This window comes from Mustela erminea, chromosome 5 (assembly GCF_009829155.1).
Source record: "Mustela erminea isolate mMusErm1 chromosome 5, mMusErm1.Pri, whole genome shotgun sequence".
Classification (NCBI taxonomy): domain Eukaryota; kingdom Metazoa; phylum Chordata; class Mammalia; order Carnivora; family Mustelidae; genus Mustela; species Mustela erminea.
Genome location: NC_045618.1, coordinates 47,363,614 through 47,385,074, shown reverse-complemented (window position 1 = coordinate 47,385,074; position 21,461 = coordinate 47,363,614). Strand labels below are relative to the sequence as shown.

At 51.1% G+C, this 21,461-nt stretch overlaps 1 protein-coding gene across 17 annotated transcripts in view; it reads left to right on the top strand.

Moving 5' to 3' along the window:
* Positions 1-686: 686 nt before the first annotated feature.
* Positions 687-21,461, top strand: part of MEGF11 (multiple EGF like domains 11) — a 344,701-nt gene continuing 323,926 nt past the window's right edge. For all 17 annotated transcript variants that reach the window (XM_032342939.1, XM_032342935.1, XM_032342936.1 and 14 more), the window contains exon 1: positions 687-815. The gene's annotated coding sequence lies outside the window, so the exon portion shown is untranslated. The remainder of the gene's footprint in view (positions 816-21,461) is intronic.

Here is a 21,461-nt window from a genome sequence, read left to right as displayed (position 1 = left end):
CTCTTAACCAGGCTTGGGAGTTTGACATTCTGCCCCATGTGCCTTCTGGCTTTATGCCCCACCCCCGGGGGTGTGTGTGTGTGTGTGTGAGATTTCACAAGCCGCTTTCTGGGGTTCCAGTCTCCAGCCCTGGCTGGTCCTTTCTCTATCCTTAGCCTGTTACCAGCAGGCCTGAGGGGCTCCCCCGGCCCACATCAGCACCCACCGGGGGAGATCTCCCATCCTGAGGCAGCCCACCGGGAGGGAGGAAGGGAGGACAAACGACTGTAGAGGTGGGAAAAGATGAAAAGGAAGAGAATAAGCGAAGAGACACAGAGGGGATAGAGAGAGGAAAGAGGGATGGGTGAAGGGCGAAAAGGCCGGGTGGCGTGGTAGGGTGGAGAGAAGGGATGCTGGAAAATCCAGAATCCGAGAAAAGGGAACCTAAAGGAAAGCTGGAGAGGGATTGCAGGATAGGAAAAAGCAAGCGAGCGAGCGAGCGAGGGAGAGCCGGGTCTGAAAGGACCGAAGAGGGAGAAGGAGGGAAAGGGGGAGGGAGGGAGCCACGAGCAGGGAGGGGGGAGCTGGGAGGAAAGAGGAGGGAGGGACCGAGGGACGCGGGGGGTGGGGGTTGGCTCGGCAGCAGCAGCCGCGGCTTCAGGCTTCAGCCGCCCGCCGGCTCGCTCGCTCACTCGCTCACTGGCTCGTGGAGCCTGCCGCCCGGCTCTCGGCTGCCCGCAGCTCCGGCTCCTGGCCCGGCGCTCTGGCGCGGCTCGGGCTCTGGAGGACAGGACCGCGCGACTGGCCGGCCCACCCCGGGCCGGCCGCCGAAGCAGGTAGGTGGCGTAGCCGGGACTGCGAGGACGCGGAGCCTGGACGCGCGGGGGGCACTCGGAGACGGTGATTGGGGGCTGCGGTCCCGGGGAGGTGGCTTTGGAGCCTCGCGACTAACTTTCCACCTGCTCCGCGGATCTCTGCTGCCCTGCTCGGTGCGGAAGCCGAGTTTGGCGCGGGGAGGGCGGGCGGAGAGAATGCCGGGGCGTGGGAGAAAGCCAGGGGGTCCCGGCAGGACGCGGGGCGCCCGGCGTGGGCAGGCGCCGGCCCTCTGGCCGCAGTCGGGACGCAGCGCCCGTGGCAGGGAAGACCTGAGCGCAGCGGCGCGGCGCGCTGGTCCGGGGAGGGCATCCCCTCGGCCCTCGGAGTCTCAGGACTCTCACCCCCCGAGCCTCCCCGAGCCGCCCGGGCGCGCAGACTGCGCGCAGTGCTTCGGGAGCCCTTCCTGCCAGGGTCGCGGCGCGGAGCCTGCGGGGCGCGGCCAGGTTCCCCTCCGGGGCGGGCGGAGCGCCTCTCCGCCGCCAAGCCCCAGCCCGAGCCTGCGCGCTTTTGCGTTTTGCAGGCGCGAAACGGAACGTACGCTTCTTTCATTCTTTCTCATCCCGTGGCCCCGATTCTCTTCGGGGAGGTCTGGGACGCGAACAGCCCTGTGGGTCGACTTCCTGGTCGTCCCTCCCGCCCTCCGCGGGGACCCCAGCTCCCGAAGTTGAAAGAGAAGCGAGACACTCCCAGCGCGCGCCTGGAGCGCGGTCCCGAAGTTCCCAACTTCTCGCTCAGCCCCAGGCGGTAGTGTTAGAGGTGGGGTAATGGTGGTGGTTGCGGTCTCTTGGAGCTACAGAGCGCAGACGCCTTCCTTTTGGACTTGGTTTATTTTTCCTAATATGTTAGAAAAAAATTCGACCTAAGGAGGTGTAAAATTGTTCCCCCCGGGCGTCCAGGTCGGTGAGTGTGACGGAGCCATGACCCGTCGGAAACCTGGGAGTGCGGAGCCGGGGCTTGACGGTTCCCGGAGTCCCCAACCCTGGCGGCTTTCTCCCGGACCTGGGCTCATCCGCTCCATCATCCGGTAGTTGCTCTCGGGATCCGTTCTTCCTAGCCCGCGCTGCGAGGCTAGTCTGCGTCCTTCCCGCGTGGTCAGGTTCTCTAGAAAAATATTTCAAAGTGGCTCCGCTTCGGGATCTCCCACTCCGTCCGCCCGGGAGCGGATGAAGCAGGGCCTCTGGCGGGTTGCGGGAGGCCTTGGAGTGGTTTGGGATCCCGGCCATATGGGCTCGCTCTGGCTAGGGTATTCATGCCCGGGCGTCAGTATCCCTACCCCCCGCCCTCCACCTCCCCGCGCTCTGCCGGGGAAGCAGGGGTTAATTCCTCGGCCAGGTGTCCACCCTCGAGCGGAGGTCCGCCGTGGCTCTCGGAGCCTGCGGGGGGCGTGGGTCCGCTGGCTTCCGGAGTCCTGGAGACCGGATTCGCCGCGCGTGAGGCTTCCTCGGAGCTAGCGGCCCCTGTCTCGCAGCCTTCTTTGTTGGAGTGCTATTGGACAGATTTCTCTTGAAGGGTTTGGAGCAGGTTTAGTGGGACCGAGAGCTGGGGGCTTCGAGAAAAGGGTTCCTCCCTGGCCGTCTTCCCTGGACTCCTCGTAGGTTAGGCGGGGTCCCGGGAGGGCTTCGAACCGACCACCCAGGAACACTCAATCTTCAGTTTGGCGAATTTTCCCTGGTGCACGCCACACACCTCTTTCGGTTGCTCACAGACTGTTGAAGCCCCTCAACGTTCAAGGTCTGCTCAGTCTCCATCTCTTACTCCCATCTCCCAGATCAGCAAACTGAGGCTCAGAGACGTGAAAGGACTTGTTTAGAGCTGGTTAACGGGTGGAAGGGAATGTAAACCAGGTCTCCTGACTCCTAGTTCAGTCCCCCCCTTTTCTTTTTTTTTTTCTAGAACTCTCATCATCACTTTCTTAGCATGGGGCAGGTGCTTCCAGGCTGGCCACAGTGTGCCCTTGGCAGGTCTTGAGGATTGGTTGTGAGTTTAGAGGTAGTGGACTGGTTTCTGGATTCTCTTGTTAGTCTCTGTGCTGGGATCGCCTCCCAGGATAAATCACGGAGGTGACAGTTTGTTGCATGCCTGCACTGAACTCTGCGGGTAAAGGAGCCCTTAGACCTGGCCTGGCCCCATAAAAGCAACCCATGGGGAGAGCAGCTGTTGTCTTGTAGCCAAGGAAGCTAGACCTTCTCAGGTGAAATCGCTTTTGGAGGGGGCCGAATGATGGATAGTCTGGAGAAGGGAGGGTTTGGAATTGAGCCTTCGGTAGATTTCCAGGTTGGGGAGGAGGATTGTGGGGCACAAGGCTTGAACACAAAGAGAGGGGCAGGAAAGCTCATGACTTGTTCAGTGACCAGTAAAAGGACTGCAGAGTCAGGGCCGGTAAGAATTTGGCTTTTGAGAGAGAAGCACTAGGACAGTTGAAAGAGCCAGCTCTTCAGAAAACTAACTCCAAACGCATCCCCAGAATCTTCTAACTCTACATCTAGGGTGAGCAGTTGGCTGGGAATTCAGCACCCCAGGAGGCAAGGGTTATATTCAGCCTTTTGCTTCTCCTTTACCCCTTTCTCCTTGTTCCTTGGGCTTTCAAATAGTTTCTTTGTCCCTTCCCATCCATGACTTTTAGAATTTATTTATTTATTTTTTAAAGAGTTTATTTATTTATTTGACAGACAGAGATCACAAGTAGGCAGAGAAGCAGGCAGAGAGAGAGGAAGAAGCAGGCTCCCTGCTGAGCAGAGCCCAGATGGATGCAGGGCTCCATCCCAGGACCCTGGGATCATGACCTGAGCGAAAGGCAGAGGCTTTAACGCACTGAGCCACCCAGGCGCCCCGACTTTTAGAATTTAGATACTTAAGGGTTTTGAACATACTGTTGGACCTATGATGGGCAGGGCGTTTACTGTGCTAGGAATGTTTAGTCAACAGGTAGTTCTCGAGCTCATTGTTTTTGCCAGGCACTGGTCTAAGTGTTGGGGTTACACTGATGAACCAGACAGGCAGAGTCCCATATCTCATGATGCTGACATTCTAGGCTCCTGTTCTCCATGAGGTGAAGTCTAGATGTGGAAAGGAGGCAAATACACAAAAGATGTTGGAAGAAATGGGACAGTATAACAGAGAATTCTGAGCCTCCCCTCTAGTGGTTCAAGGCTCTGAGGTAAAAGGCTTGAAGCTCTTGGCTATGAGATTTGGAGATTCTGTGGTCTTCCATGACCCCAGGCCCTGGTTGCCAAGGGTAACCCAGAGGCGGCTGCATTGAAGACCTTAGATATGGCTTTGGGGGAACAGCTCGGCAGAGCTTCTGCCAATCAGAGCACGGGGGGAGAGAGCTGGTGAGTGTTGGCAACTAGGATCTTGCTAGGTCTCCATAGATACCGGTGCCAGGTAACCATGTACCTCTTAAATTTCAGCATCTACGGCTATTTGAAACTGTAGCCCCATTATACAGATGGGTAAATGGAGCCCTGACTCTGCAGATTGGGATAGCTATGCCAAAAGGAGCCTAGCACTGTAGAGTCCAGGTATCCCTGATCTTTGATTTCATTTAAAATAATGTTGTTTCCTTTCTATTTTGTAGACCAGGGGCTCTTAATTTCACCTGGAAGACGTATTTAAACACAGATTGCTGGGCTCCGCCCCCATTGCTGATTCAGCGGGTCTGGAGTGGGTCCAGTAATTTGAATCTGTAACGAGTTCCCAGGCGACGCGGAGGTTCTTGGTCTGGGACCACGCTTTGAGAACCACCGTGGTAGAACAAGGGAAAGTGAGAGATTTTCTTGAGATTATGCCTGCAGTCCAGAAGTCTGGGTGGGACAAAGGCTGTGATTTAGCTCTAGGAACTCCCAGAATTTGCCTATGTGTGATTCCCTCCCCCTGCCCCCCCCACAGGAGGCCATAGAATTAAAAGAATATTTTATCTTCATCAGCACACACAGAGAGAGAATGTATTGCAATATAATTAGGGAATAAATAGGTGCCCTGTGGCTCTGTGGGGGTTTATTATAGCAGTGGTTATAATTGAAAAGGTGTCATCTGCTTCGAGAACCCCTCATGAAACTTTCATGGCCTGGGTGGTCAGTGTCCAAAAAGGCATGTCTTCTTCATTTAAAAGAAAGTCGGAGAGATTGCTTCTCCTGCTAATGGGACTATCTGTGTTTCATTTCACAGTAACTATGCAATGTGTTCTTAAAGGAGAGAGAGAAAAATTGAACAGCCAGTGTGAATAGAGAGGGGTTGGAAGAAGTCCACATCACAGGTTTACAGATCTGTTTGTTGAACATTTTGGAATGTTTTGAAACTGTCTGTTTCACCTAGATTTCTGATGTGAAGCTGCATCTCAGCAGGAGGAAAGGAGAGTTTGTGTTTCAACTTAGCTGCTTGGGTAAATGTAACAGCGCATTTTACCCCCAAGGTGTTAATTAAGCCCCAAAGAAAAGAACCATAAAAAGGTTGTTTTCCTAAATGCTGGCATTTTTCATCTGGATCCTATTTATTGATTATTTTACTGTTGAGAAGGAGCAAAAAATCCATGTTTTTATAGCAAATAAAGCTGGCTACAGTAATTATGCAGGCTCAACATGTCTGTTCTGGGTGCAGGAAGTTGGAATTCAGCCTGACTCTCAAACATTTGGGTGAGATCTAATTGAGAAAGACATTTCAAAGAACAAATATTTAGGAATGCGGAGTTCCATTGATGGTCTCTCTGAGCCAAGTGCAAGTATCTTGCTTTTAGCTTGATCCTCAGAAGCTGGGGGATGCTAGAGGGAAGGACCTGGTCAGTAATGCTGAGGCCAGAGTCAAATCGTGAGGCTGAAACCTAGAAATCATCAGTGAGGTTTAAGTAAAGGGAAGACAGATGCTTTCAGGGAATATATATGCTCTGGAACCGGTGAGCCAAGGGAGAAATCAATCAAATATAGATCGAACACTTATCTGATTGTCTAGTCTCAGGACAGGCACAATGAGGGCTGGGACCAGGACTTTTACTTGTTATATATCTCCCATCATGCTTGGCTGAGTTATCTTTAGGGACAAGAGGCCTCTATTAGAGTAGGTATCAGTCAGGATTGTAGATAGCAGGAAACTTGAACTCCAGGAACTTAGTATCTCCCATTGCAAGAGGTGTGGGCTGCGCTGCCCGAGCTTGGTTCTTTCAGTGATTCAACTGCATTATCAAGATCTAGATTCTTTGCATCTTTCCTTGTTCATAAGGTCACAAGATGGTTGCAACAGCTCTAGCTATTACACTTTTACAGTAAGAAGCAGAGGCAGAAAAGGCTGGAGGAGAACCTTTCCCAAAAGCTCCTGCGCAGACTTTCCCTCAGGTCTCCCCGGCTGGAAATGCAAATCACATGATCATGTATGTCAGCCACAGGCCAGGGAAGATGACCGCCGTCACTGGCCTAGAACCATCATGATTTGTGTGTTGGGCCGCAGAGAGGAAGGCTTTTGGAAAGAAGCAACCAATAGTAACTGCTATAGAGTTTTAAGACCTGGGTTTGAATCATCTGTCTATTTTTCGCCTTGTGACCTAAAGCCTTTTACTTTTTTGTGCCTCAGTTTACTCATCTGCATAATGGGGATTTATTGGGAAGATAAATCTGAATTCACTCAATAATTACAATTGACTGGTGGTATACAATAAGTAGATTATTTGAAGGTTTGACCTCTGACATCAAAGAATTATGATCTAGTGCCGGAGGCATGAGATTACTGGACTATCAAATAATTAGAGAACAATCAGAACAATAGCGACAACAAACAATCAGAGTAGGTATATAATTATGACTTGCAGACCAACCGTGGTAGGAGGAGCGTGACATCAGGGGAGCCACAGTCGTTAGGGAAGGCTTCCTGGAGGAGGTGTTTCATAGTGCATACTGGAACTCCAGCATTTAAGTGTAGATGGGTTATTAGCTCCTGCGGCCCAAATTGCTTCCTCTTGCCTTTCTCTGTGGTAAAATGGGACCATTAGGCCAAGATGAGATCTTATCTCGACAGTTAGTGTCTTTGACAGTCCAGATGTAGCCAGCTGTGGTTCAGACTGGCAGACAGGTCCCAGCGGCTTCCTTACCTGTCTTGGATTCCTGGTTTTTGCTAACCCATCAGTCTCCCCCTCTCATGCTACATTTCAGTTGCTAATTAGCTATTACTGTTATTACTATTATTATTTGGATATCTGGTCGCGTTGTAAAATTTATGCCTAAATTGAAATTTGATGTCTTTCCATGTCTAAAGCCATCCACTCTTGTGGATACTTCATTTTTGTTGTTGGCACCCCCACCTTCCCAGCTGCTTGGGCTCAAAACCTCAGCGACACTTTGATGCCCGCCCCCTTCCTCGAATTTCAGTATTCATGCACCAACTTTCTTACGTGTCTCGTGTCTCGGGTTAAGCCCTCCTTGACGACGTGAGACATCCCCTTCATTCTGGTTCTTTCTGTCTCGTGCTGGGCAATGGCTCTGGTCTCCTGCTCCTATCCTCCATCCTCCAGGCACAGGGACATACGTCACAAGGAACAGTCTCTAGAGCTTTGCAAATAGTACAGTTTGTAATCTGAAGACAGAGGGGGCAGCGAGTCTGGAATCTGGGGCTACAGACACATCGTGTCACTCGGGGGGCCATTTCCCAGCCTTGCATCTCTCTCTCCTTCCAGTCATCCTAAGACCTTGTTTATTCTCCAAGTGTCATCTACCTTTTTCCCTGTAGTCATCAGTGCATGAAGCCCAAACTCCTCAAATAGACACCTTTCTGCCTCCTGCCTCACCATCTTTACTTGCTAGGACCCACCACTCCTGGCGCCTTCAAGCCCGCTTCAAGGTCTGCCCTTCTCCCTGTTTAAGCCGAGCCACCCTTTCTTTCAAGGCCAGTGTCAGAGCCGCGTCCTCATTAGACCTCCCCTGACCACTGGGGCCCACAGCGATCTCGAAACATTGATCTTTCCCTCCCCTGAGCTTGTGTAGTAATTACCGCTACACGGCCAATTCCGTACTTAGTGATATGATGCCGCTGCCATTGCTCCGCATCCGGTTGGAACATTCCTCATCTTCCCAATGGGATGTAAGGTGATTGAGGTCTAAGATTGGGTGTGTGTGTGTGTTGGGGGGGTCCTTCTTCGTATCCAGCATCAGGCACTTCCGTGTGTATTTATGAATTAATAAATCACAGGAATAGGGGAAGTAAAATTATTTACCTGAAAAGTCAGTTCATCATTCCTCCCCCCCTCCCTTTGGTTTAGGGAAGAGACTAAATTTGCTGAATGTCTGCTGTATGCTGGGTACCACTTCAGGTGATTCTTCAGGACCTGTTTTAAGTCAGCCTTGTAACACCCCTGGGAAGTTGGGGTTATGGCTGTCATTTCACTGATGAGGAAATGGAGGCTGGGAGAGGTCAAGTGGCTTGCCACACTTACTCAGCTAGCGGGAGGCAGAGAGAGGGTCAAGGTCAAGCTTTTCCTTTGTGTCTATTTCATGTATTTTCAGGGAGGTTCTCCCGACCCTGTGGTGCTCTGTACTCCCAGACTTTTCCACATTTGCTGTGTCCCCCACCTCCTTCTGTCTCCTGTTTCTGATGAGACTCAGACCGTGTTTTGTCCCAAGAGTGTGTCCGGGGGCTTTGAAAACTCTGGTGTTTCCCACGACTCTTTCCTGAGGACCCGCTCCTCCTGTTAGGTTGTCGGTTGCAGTGATCACTCGGCTTTTTACCTTTTTACCTTTTTACCTTGACTGTCTTTCCTGCCGCCTGCAAGCCTGGGCTAGAGACTCCTTTAGAGCAGAAAACACTGTGCTCAAGCCGGACCTGAGCCATATTTTCTGACCTCCTCTGCCCTTCCTTTCCCTGATCCCACCCTTTGTATCCATCCACCCTCCCCTGCCACCACTCCTATCCTGGGTCTCGGGTGTCACCTATGGAAAGAAGACACCGCTGCTGATTTGTCAGCGGGAGTGTAGTCTGTTGGAGGAGTCTGCCGGCCCTGGGAGTTACGACAGGCATTCTTCCGTCCTCTCATTTATTCATTCTGTAAATACTGAACATTGACCACAGGTTCAGCGTAGCAGGGAATGAAATGAAGTCTTTGCCTTTGTGGAGCTTGTATTGAAGTGAGGGGAGACAGATGGTAAAAAAACAAACGCATTATATAATATACTTTGTGTGGTTATAATGAAGAAAGATAGCGAGGGAAAGGGGTATATGTGGTAATGGGATGCTGCTATCTTATACAATGTGATCAGGGGAGGCCTCTCTGATGGTGACATTGGAGCAGAGACCATGAGGAAGGATGCCATGTGGATATCAGGGGCAGAGGGCGCTGGGCAGAGGGAAGAGCAAGTGCAAAGGCCCTGAGGTGAGAACTTACCCAGTAAGTCCGAGGATCAGCAAGAAGACCAGAGGGGAGCTTGGTAGGAGGTGAGACTCTTCTCTTCAGCCTCTGCACTGCCTCAGAGACACTGTCATCCTTCTCACAGCTGTTGCCACTGGCTGAAGTGGCCACTCAGTCAGGTCCCACTTGACTGGCACAGCTCAGTTGTGGCCCCCCCACCCTGTAGGGGGCTGCCATCTCTGCCCTCTCTTGTCCGTCTACCTCTACTTTGAGTTCCTATAACTCTCTCCTCTTCACTATATAACTGAGCCCTTGCTGGCATGCTGGCTGGTCTCCTTCTCCTGGGTGTGTTGGTCACACCTTCCTAATGAACCAGCCCGTGGAAACTGGTTTCTCTCCCCTCCCCAGAAGCCAGCCCAGAGTGGGGCTCAGTGTCTACCCATTGGTGATACTGGTGTCAGAGGCAGGAAGGATGTGGAAGCGTCTTCACACTAAGCCCAGTGTCCCTGCACAATAGACAGGAAATCTTTTATTCCAGGCATTCTTGGAGCACTCTGAGGTGGGAGCCTCAGGTGCTTGCTGGGAACGGGGAGGAGGAATCTACCTTTCCCAGGACTTGGCTGCTGCTTTGGCTGTGAGTGGGGGATGGAGAGGAGCTGGGATGTGGAGGAGTCCTGCTTCTTTATCAGCCTTTATTGCTCGCTCAGGGAGGGCTAACATGTTTTAGGAGCAAAGGAGGAAGGAATGCATTCACCTGGGTTTCTGGAGACCTCTCTGGCATCCAGGGCAGGAATTCTGGCTGGGGTGGTTCACTTGTGCGTGACCTTGGCTGAATCATGTAACCTTCGCTAGTTTTGCAGTTTCTTCTCAGCCAAGCCACCTATATCCTCATCCATTGTCGAAGAGACCTGATTTTAACAAAAGATTTATTTACTCATTTGAGAGAGAGAGAGAAGCAGAACGAGTGGGGTGCAGGGGAGTAGGAGAGGGAGAGGCAAGCTACCGGCTGAGCAGGGAGCCTAATTCGGGGCTTGATCCCAGGACCTTTGGATTATGACCTGAGCCGAAGGCAGATGCTTAACCTACTGAGCCACCTAGACACCCTCCAATAAACCTGATTTTTTTTAAAGGACCTTAACTATTCCCTAGGTCTGTTTCTTATTTATTTATTTGAGAGTGTGTGCGTGTGCATGCACCTGTGTGTGAGCAGGGAAGGGTGGGGAGAGGGGCAGAGGGAGAGAATCCTCAAGCAGACACCCTGTGGAGGGGCTTGGAGGACTCGATCCCATGACCCATGAGATCATGACCCCTGCCAAAACTAAGAGCCAGATGCTCAACTGACTTAGCCACCCAGGGGCCCCTCCCCAGGTTTGTTTCTGCATTAATTTTCAGGTCAATGGTTTTAAGACTTGAGAAATGTACAGATGGTTCCACTTTAAATGGGGAGAAAGCTTCCCAGACCTCTAATATTGTCTTAAATTATTAATATAACATTTAAATATATATAAATAAAAAAACCAGGCATAAATAACATATGCTTATAACTCTTACCCATTATTAAACTCCAAACAAGTTTATAAATTAAAATGCAAACTACAAAGCCAATAATATTCAGATTAACAATATTAATTTGACGTGATAGATGCTGTTTTTCCATTAAGATTAAATCACCCCTTGCTACAGATTGTGGTTTTGGCTGCATGGGGCATTTTGGCTGCTTCTTCCGCCACGTGCCCTGTGGTGACTCACCTGTCCTATTACATTTCTCAACCGGAATGACTGTGAAACCTTTGTCCCTACAACCTGTGGGGGTGTCATTTGGCTGGCCCTTGGCACAAAAACATTTGTGTGTTAGGATGCTGCTTTTTCTCATTAGCCCACACAATTAAAGGAGCTCTGTTTAATTCTAGTGCAACAGCAGACCTTGGTGCAAAGCTGGGCATCGAGGCTCAGTGTCCCTGCTTGGTCTTTGAAAGAAAAACACAACCCTGATTCTTCGCAGTGCCTCAAGCACCCCTCCGTGAGACCAACTGTTGCGCTCTCTGAATAGCGCCCCCAGTGGTCTGAAAGAGTCATGCTAGAGCTGCTAATTTTTCAGCAATCACAGTAATAGAAACCATGTTCTGAACCTTTGTTATGTGCTGATGCGTACGCTAGAGGTAGGTATTATCTCATTGTACAGATGAGAAGGTTGAGGCTAGAGAGATTGACCGGTCAGGGTCCCGTTGATCATTGGCAGCATCTGGATTCCACCCAAGTCTGCATGACTCCAAACCCATGAACTTTCCACCAGGCTGCACTGCCTTCCCACCTATAGGCCCTCACCGGGCTTCACGCACTTTGAGCGATCAGTGCCCAAGGACTTTCGAATAATCAGGAACCTCTGGATTCTCACAGTGGTGGAGCAGTTAAGACATGCTATTTGTGCAAAAAGGAGGAGAGATGCCAGTGAAGAGCAGGAGAGAACTAAATAATGGCCCTCAAGTCCTCGGGAGGTTTTGGCTGGCAGTGCCAGGGGATAGAACCTTTCGTGAAGGCCCCTGGGAAGAGCATAGGCTGGTTACTGCAGGAGAAGTACCTTAACGATGCTTACCTTTTTTTTTTTTTTAAAAGGATTTTTATTTTATTTATTTGACAGACAGAGATCACAAGTAAGCAGAGAGGCAGGCAGAGAGAGACGGAGAAGCAGGCTCCCCGCTGAGCAGAGATCCCCCCCCTCCCCCCATGCAGGGCTCAATCCCAGGACCCTGGGATCACAACTCGAGCCAAAGGCAGAGGCTTTAACCCACTGAGCCACCCAGGCGCCCCACGATGCTTACCTTTTTCAGGACTTCTCATTTGGGCGAGCAGTTTTTTGGTTCATTCGTTTTTAAGTTTGTGGGGTTTTAAAAAAATCATTTTTATTGGGGTAAATAAACAACATAAAATTTACTGTCTTGGGATGCCTGGGTGGCTCAGTTGGTTAAGCAGCTGCCTTCGGCTCAGGTCATGATCCCAGCGTCCTGGGATCGAGTCCCACATCGGGCTCCTTGCTCCGCAGGGAGCCTGCTTCTCCCTCTGACACTGCCTTCCACTCTGTCTGCCTGTGCTCGCTCTCGCTTGCTCTCTCTCTGACAAATAAATAAATAAAATCTTTAAAAAAAAAATTTACTGTCTTAACCATTTTTAAGTGTACAGTTCTGTAGTGTTAAATATGTTCGTATTTTGCGTGGCTAGTGCTATCCGTCCGTCTCTGTAGTTATCTGGTTTGTGTTTCACAACAACTCTTCAATGCAGAGTATTATTGTCAGAAACAGGAGCCCAGAGAGTGCGAGCGACTTGCCCAACGTCATACCCTAAGCCTGGTGCTTGCCTGGCAAAGTGACTTTGAGTGATGGTGGCAGGCTTGGTTTCCCAGAAGCTTGTGTGGGGACCTGTGGTGGTCAGGCTTCCTGAGGTAGGAGCTTGATGGGAGGACTCCAGAGTGCTGTTCTAGAATGGATTTTGTAGGCCAGGGTAGGGGTGACTTACTCCTGTATATCTAGAACCCACCTTTCCTCAGAGCAAAAACTCTTATTATTATTATTTAAAGATTTTATTTATTTATTTGAGAGAGAGTGTGTGTGTGTGTGTGTGTGTGTGTACATGTTGCGGGGGCAGAGGGAGAAGCAGACTCCCCGCTGAGCAAGAAGCCCTAGGCAGGGCTCGATCCCATGACCTGAGCAGAAATCAGACATTTAACCTACTAAGCCACCCAGGCACCCCAGAGCAAAAATTATTTAAAACCCACTTCTGCCCTTGGGAGATGCCCTTTCCCTGCCTGACCCGCCTGGTTTATCATTCAAGCTTAGAATACGTACAATAATTAAAAACACCCCAAAACTTTTTTATCCTGCAGGAGATGAGCAACAATCTACATATGCAAATAAATGGCATGCCAGCCTCCATGAATATTAATTTGGAAAGAGTGTCTGAGGCCCTAAATACACTTAAAACCAACAATGTGGCATTTTGTCACTCCTCCCTGCTCACTCCGATAATCATGGCTTTATTATATTTTAAGGTTCCCCGGCTCCCAGCTGGCCTCCCTTCTGAGACTCTCGAGGTTACTAGGGAGGTGCTGAATGTCTCCCATTGGCAGGCTAGGTGAGTCCTGACCCTGGAGCTGTGTCTGATCCTACCCTTCCCCGGTGGAGGTTCCGACATTAGCAGTGAGTCCCCAAAGTCAGGGGACAGTGCTGGGGAACACTGTGGGACAGCTGTCAGCCTCATACGCTTGTGCTGTCAGGGAGACTCGGGAATCCACTTGTCCTACCTCTCACAGGCAAATCAGGAAACAGACCCTGGGATGGGGGAGTGGGGGACAGTGTCTTGCCGAAGGTGACACACTGACTTAATGGCAGGAAGCAAGAAATCTTACTCATTCTTGCCCTGAAAAGCACATTTCTTTTTGAGTGTGTGTTTGTAGGAAGGGGTGGGCAGGGTGGCATTTAAAGTTTGTATACTTTGCAGGAGAGAGTCATTCTTCTAGTGTGAATGTTCTCTCCGAGCCAGGCAGCTCCTGAAAATCCAGTGTTGGATCCCATTTGAATTGAAAGAAGTGATTTCCTTCCGCCCCCAGTAGATTTCCGGAATGTACGTGAGGTTGCATCATGGAGCATATCCCCGCAAAATGATAGAATAGTAGGAGTGTCTCTGAGGGAGCTGGCTTTAGGACTGGCTAGGGAGGACCGAGATGTAGATGGGGGTGGAGTGGATAGTGATTTCTGTGTCCCACTGTCCAGGGAGGACTCCACTGGGTGGGAGGGAGAGAGTGTCACAGCATCATGGTATTGTGGAAGCTGGGTCCTGCTGTTGACTGGGTCCATCAGTCCACCTTTGGGCCTGTTTTTCCTTGTCAGTAAATTTGAGATAATCACCCCCACTTTTTTTGGGGGGGGAGAGAGAGAGAGCACGAGTGGAGGGCCAGAGGGAAAATGATTTTGAAGCAGGGTCCACGCTCAGCGTGGATCCCGACGTGGGGCTTGATCTCACGACCCTGAGACCATGATCTGAGCCCAAATCAGGAGTCAGCCACTTAACTGACCCAGCCACCCAGGTGCCCCCACCCCCACTTCTTAATATTGCCTCGTAAAGATTAAATAAGGACTTAAAATTCCCTCCTCCTGCCTGGCTCCTAGTGGAGATTCAGTATGTCTAGAGTTCTTTCTTTTCCAGAAGGATTTGTCTGCCTGGCTGCACGGGGTGGGGGTGGGTATGTGTGTGTATGTGCACCTCCGTGCTTGGGTGGGGGGGACTTTGTGTCCGTGTTGCTGTGTATCAGTGTGTTTGTCCGCACGTGTGTCTGCTTTTTCACCCTCATGTTTGTGTTTGAGTACAGGGCGGAGCGGGTGAGTGCGCGTGGGAGTCTGCGTGCCTTTGTGTGTGTCGGTATCTGTGTGTCAGCGTTTCTGTGGCTGTGTGTGTTCTCTGAGTTGTGTTCTGTGTGTTGTGCTGTGAGGTCTGTGCCTGTATGGTGGCAGTGGTTTTGTGTGTGACGGTGTGCATGGGTGTGTATGTAGTGCAGGGCTGGTGGGACAGGAAGGGCTCTGTGTACCCCACGGAGAGTTCCCCTGCAAGCTTTTCCGTGGTCCCTGACTTGGGGCTCCTGGCCTCCTAACTGCCCTGTCCAAGCTTCCCTCTACCTCCCTCTAGAGGCACCCGGCGCCTCCGCTGGCCAGCTCTCTGGATCATTTGCATGCGCGTTTGCATATCACATGCATATCATTTGCATTGTCTACATAGACTCTGCTCTGGGTTCTGCAGTTTTCAAGGTAAAATGTAGTTGCTCTTCTTGAAGGTCGTTGTGTTAAGAATTGCGGCACTTTCTCTTTTTCTTTTTGGTCCAGAATTCCCTCTCAGAATTGGGGGCCCCAGGGAGGATGGAAGCCCCAGAAACCCTGTTTTCCCTCCGTCTACAAGGGGGACCAGTTCAGTGGGTACAGGCCCTGGGACCCGGCGAGGTGCATTTCCGGGGAGAAGACTTTCTTATTCCATGGGTGGTTGCTTCTGACCAGAGGCATCTATGTCACAGCATAGCAGGGATACAGTCTGACTTGTGCCCTGGTGCCTGCTTCTCAGGCTCCCACTGACTTACCCTTATTGGCGGTGGGCGGGGGGGAATGGAAAGGAAAGAAGGAAGGGCCACCTTGGGTTTTCAGCAGCCGTATATCCATTCCTGCCTGTGGGTAGACTGAGGGCCAGGGCTGGGTGGGAGGCCAAGGAGCAAAACAGGTCTTTTCTTTTCAAACACCTGATACACGATTAATGATCTCTCTAATGTGGAAGAAACCACCAACCCAAAAAGCTTCCCCAGCGGGGCTATGCCCCTGAAGTGTCTTCCGTATGGGCCATCACTGTATGTGACATTCTCTCCTTTAGATATGGGTTTGAGTCCTGGCTGCATGGTTTTGGGCAACCTACAAGTTCTAGGTTGTCTGAGAACCTTTTCTCTCATTTGTAAAAGGGGAACAATACTGATACTTTATATTAATAATACTACCTCAGGCTGTTGTGAAGATTAAATGAACAATGAAGGTAAAGGGCTTAGCTTAGTGCCTTGAACATAATAAAGACTGAGTGTTAGCATCTCATGGGCTCCATTAGAAAACAGAGGTTCTAAAGAAAGTCTTTTACACTCTAGTATAAATTGCTCATCAGCTGCTCTTTAGACAGCCTTGAATCACTTCAGTGCCTTTTAGGAAGTCAAGTCCCAAGGACACGTGGGTGAAAACATGTGCAGAGGCAGCATGAAAGCTTGTCTGGGCCTCGGAGGGTCCATGTCCCCACAATCCCCTGATCGAAGGGTCAGCAGTATCTGGTTTTCTTCTCAAAGTCAAGTCCTTTGTCTTCTCTTGTATGTCTTTACTCTAAGCAAAGCCCTGCTGGACATCAGGGGCCATCCGCAGCTGAGCAGATCTGGGGCTCCCCAGAAAACAGAGTTTGAGGCAGAACTTGGTGCTAGTGCTATCCAGGTTGGTGGGTAGGTAGGGAAGCAGTCTCCCGGTGAGGCGAGTGTGGGGAAAGGGGCAGACAGACAAGAGAGGAAAAGCAAATGTCGGTTGGCCACAGCTCCATGACGAAACAGACTGGTAGCTTGGACAGGAGGGATGTGTGTGGAGCCCAAGTGGGTCCACTGTGACTCAGGAGAGTTTGATGGTGGGAGGGAGATTTTACCTGCCAGTGTCTTGATTTTCCCTTCCTTGGAGTAAGGGAAGGAGGTCCTCCCCTGTGGGTAGCCAGACCCTGTGGCATGGCACTTGGCTGAGTTGGAAGTGGTGTGAGCCGCCAGCAGCTCTGGGGATCCGGCGGGTTGAACCTGGGCGCTGGAGCTGCTCCTGACCCCCAGGGTAGCTGAGACAGCCCGTGGTGGTCGACGAGACCAGGTGCGACCAGTAGTGGCTCATCGCGGAGAAGGCCGACGGTCCAGGAGGCAGGTGGGACCGAGCAGATCTGGGAAGGCACCTAAACGGGGTCCGATCCAGCTACCGTTAGCCAATTAATTAGTGCACTGTGAGGGCCAGGTGCTGGTCTGGACCTTTCCCTGCAGGCAGTGGGGAACCACCGGCTTTCTGGAGCAGGTGAGACACCTGCTCAGCTAGGACAGGGTATGTTAGCCTGCTCGGGCTGCTGTAACAAGCTACCATAGCCTGGCTGGCTGAAACAGAGAGTCATTTTCTCTCAGTTCTGGAGGCTGGAAGCCTAAGATCAGGATTTGAGCCAGTTTGGTTTCTGGAGCTCTCTTCCTGGCTAGCAGATGGCTACCTTCTCGCCATGTGCTCACATGGCCTTTCCTGGGTCTGTGCTCCGTCTCAGGGAGGGAGGGAGATGCAGAGAGAGAGAGAGACAGAGGGAGGGAGGTCGGCTCTCAAACTTGTGCAGGTATCTCTTGTAAGGACGCTAATCCTATCAGGTCAGCACCTCGCCCTATGACCTCATTTGACTTCAGCTACTTTCTTAATCCAAATCCGGCCACAGTGGGGGTCAGGGCTTCAGCATGTGAAATTGGGGAAACACAACCCCTCCAGCACAGTGACTTGATGCATGGCGGTTCAGAGCCCTGCCCAGGTCAGGGCCTGGAGCTCCTGGGGTTTGAGCCCCAATTCTGCCGTCTAAAAGCTGGGTGACCTCGGGAGGTGACAAAATGTTTATTGAACACTTTATTGTTCTGTACCTGGCTCATTTAGCTGGTAGGACGGAGCAGTCAACAGGACAAGACAGACCGAATTCGGTCCCTTGGGGAGCTTCCTTTCTAGTGGAGGGAGCCAGGCTAAAACCGAACTCAGTTAGTAGGTGACAGAGCACACTTGAAGGTGACAAGCCATGTGCAGGAAAAGCAGGAAAGGTGAAGAGATGGGGTGGGGGGGATGGTTTAAAATAGAGCGGTTAGGGAAGGTCTCAGTAAAGAGGTGACACTGAAGGAATAGCCTGGAGGAGGGGAGTGAGTGAGTGATGCTGGTGTCTAGGGGAGCTCTCTCTGTGCCTCAGTTCACTTGCCTGTGCAGTGGGTTATGATAGCACCTAATGCACACAGCTGCTTGGAAGCCGAAGTGAGTTCATCCATGCAGTGGGCTTTGACGTGGGCCGGCAGAAGCTCTCATGCTGCCTGTTCTGATCTTCCCTGCTGCTTCGGTAGGAGCCTCTCCTTGCTGCCTCTGGGAGGCACGCCTGGGCACCAGACGACAGGGGTTCTGGTGGCCTTCATCTCTCCAGGGGTGGGAGCGGCTCTCCTCCAGCTCTCCCTATCTCCTCATTAAAAGGGGACACACAGCCTGCAGTTTGAGAAGCAACACATGCATCTTCTTTCTACTCGAGCATCTCACTCCCAGAGGGAACTGGAGAAGAGCCGTTAGCAAAATCCAGGTTTGGGAAGCGGCTTCGAGGCTTTCTCTGGAGTATCTGCAGACCGAGTTGGGCAAGTTTCTAGCCTGGCACAGGGCTGGGCTGACGGGGCGGCGGTTGTCTGCCTAGACAGCCAGAGACCCACAGCACATGGGACCTGTTCCTCCCCTGCTTCCCCGTTCTTTGCGGTGTGGCTCTCATCAGCAGGCACTGAGAGTCCCGCCAGCTGTTGGGACACCATTATTTACAATTGCAGAGACTTTCGTGGTTGTAATTTACCACCACCACGAAGCCTGGGGACCTAAATCCCAACAGCCCTCAATATAGATACTGCATCTAATCAATCCTCTATTTCCATGCAAATACATCCTATAGGCTACTGATGTCTTTTCCTTTCAGACACTTAATACATAATTAATGATACATCTAATGCCACAGAAGACACCTACCCAAGAAGCTTCCTGCTATAATTCATACCCACCCGGACAAAAAGATCGGTTCTGTGGTTCACTTATCATTCAGGAGTGTGCCTCTCCCTGCTGTCCCTGGGAAGGGGCCACAAAGTCGCAGAGGCAGGAAGCGCTGGGCGGGCAGCCTTCCCTCCAGACAGCATTAAGCCATGTAGGGTGACGGCTGTGAGTGGTAGAGTGTGAGGTGCCAGCTTCTTTAAGGATTGTCTCACTCAGGTCCCCCAAACCACCCTGTGATGGAGGTCCTCCTGTTATCCCACTGTCCAGATGAGGAGACCGAGGCCAGAGAGGTGATGCAACCCGGAGCCAGACTTGGGTCTGTCTGTGGGCTAGCTTGGAGTTCAAGCCTTGAACTGTGAGTTGTGTAACTGGGGTAAGTGGCTTAGCTGCTCCTTGCTCAGGAGCCCTCTTGCCTTGAACCTTCTCCGTCTTCTGCCTGTCATGGCCTCCTTTCTCCCTTATGGTCCCTCCCTGGTCCACCCTCCCCACGGCAGGGAGAAAGATCTTTCTAAAGTACAAACTGGACCATGTCCCTGTCCTGTTGGAAACCCTTTAATGGTTCCTCATTGCCCTTGGGTTAAAGTCAAAATTCATTAGCCCAGCAGTCAAGGCCCCACTGCCTCCCCGGGTCGGGTCTCCCTACCCCACCTCTCCCCGAGAACACTCAGTGCTGCTCCACACCTCCACGCCTTGTCTCGTGCTGTTTTCTGATGCAGTGCCCTTCCCTATGACCCTCACTCATCCTTCACAGTTCAGCTCAGACACTCTCTCCTCCAGGAAGCCTTCCCTGAATTCCCCTCCCTCCTTCGGGCTAAGTGACCCGTGTTTCTGCTTCCCTGACACTCTGCTTATGATAGTCTTATAACTTTAAAAGCAAGGTGAGAGCCTCAGGAGAAGGGGCCTGGTCAGGCAGGGACCCAGTACCGACTGCCATTCCTGGAATATAGTTGGGCTCAAGATATGTTTTCTACTGAACTGGGAGAGTCCTTGCCCTTGGTATGAGACTCTGAGGACTGCCTGTGGCTCTCTCCACCCTGCAGGGAAGAGGTGGGATTTGGCAGCTAATTTGGGGGTGAACTGTGGGGTGTGGGAGTCTCAGCAGGTGGCCCGGAGACCCACCCAGGATTTTGTTAAGAGGATCCTGGCTCTGTTGGATTTGAGAGACCATCAGTGGTCTGAGCAGTTGGTGGGGCCTGGGGAGCATTGGGGTAAAGGGATATTGAAGGGCCCTTAGAGGCTTGAGGAATGAAGATGGTCCCTGGCACTGGAAATACCTGGATGGGTAAAGTCATTTAATAAAAGTCTCATTTTCCTCCTGGTCCTTTTTCTGGATTTATTACATATTTCAACATTTCAATTGTTTTAATCAGCTCCCTACTTTTGCCCCCCTTCTTCTCACATGGATAGCAAAAGGGATTTAAAGGGAGGAAAATCTTCAAAAAGTAGGAGACTCTGAAATGGTTTTTTTTTTTTTTTCTGAAATGGGTTTTAATGGAGACCGTGGTGCCCCCTATCCTGTTGTGTGCCAAGTCGGGGTTGAGAGCTGTGTGAGGACAGAGAAGAGCCCCTTATGTCTTGGCTGGGTGGGGATGGGGGGAGGGCAATGCAATGATATCATCGGATCCGCAGCTCTGTAGGTGGGAGGGGTAGAGAGGGCCTGGTTCGGGCCAGGCAGTGCTCTGGGGCTCCCCAGTGGAGGCTCTGTGTCCTTCTGGGTAATTTCCACCTTTAATATCTCCGAGTTTTATGAACAGGGAGTAAATCAGGATCTGGCACCAACTGCTTCATGTAAAGGATTAATAAACTGGAGATTTATGGGGCAGCAGCGGAAGAAGGCGGGAGGAGTAGAAAATGAAATGAGACTTGGTTCCCAAGGGGCAGGGGCTGGCTCTAGGATCTTTCCCTCATTACCAGGCATCCGCTGAGCGCCCCTGCTCAGGTCCTGGTTCTTTGGGGCTTGGAGTCACGGTTGGGTGGCCAGGCTGGGCTTGGGCCCTGGCTTATGCTACCTGGGATTGGATTGGGCAGGCCCAAGGTAGAGGGGACAGAACCATTCTGGGTCTGTCTCGGTTGACGATCTCATATCTAATCTTCATTCACACACACACACACACACACACACATATTTAAATTTATTTTTATTTTTTTTTTTTCTGATGTCCAATCTTTAGAGTAGCATACAGATACAAGTTCTGGGCATGGACTCAGTCTAGTTCCAAATCTAGAGCCAGAGAGATAGAAGATCACCTTCCCTTTGGCTCTATCAGTTCAACTGCAAGTAACAGCAAAGCATGACCTCAAGGGCTTAACCAAGAAGCAGCCAGTTCCTTTCTACCTCTCTGGCTGCTTCTCATCAGTGTGTTGGCTCATGGGCATGCTAGTGCCTCATGGTGGTGAGATGGCTGCTGTGGTTCCAGGCATCACACTCAGGAATGACAATATCCAGTGGAAGAAGGGGGAATGTCCATCTCTTATGGGACATCTCCTTTTAAGAGCAAAGAAACCTTTTCCAGAAGCCCTCCAGCAAACTTTCCTCATGGGTCACAGGCTCCTTCCTAAACAAATTCCTAGCATGATGGAAGGGATTACCAGGATTAGCTCGAGTAATGACAATTCACTCAGGTTCTGTTTCTCTCAGTCCTGCTGGAGAGGAGTGGGCCCCTCAATAAAAGTGGGGCACTCTGGGAATGAAGAAGGGGGTATGGCTACTGGGCAGGCATTTACTGCAGTGACTCTGGGTAATTGCTTTTAGCTCCCCGTGTGTACAGTGAAAACGGTAATAATGGGGCTTCTCTTCCAGTGTTGTAGAGGATTGAATGTGATAATGCATGCCAAGTGCTTAGCAAGGGGCCTGGCACATAATCTGTGCAAAGTTGTAGTTTGTATTAGTAATAGCTGAGCGTCTACCCTGTATGTGTGTCAACACTGTGTAAAATGGAGGTGGTATTTGTCTCTCC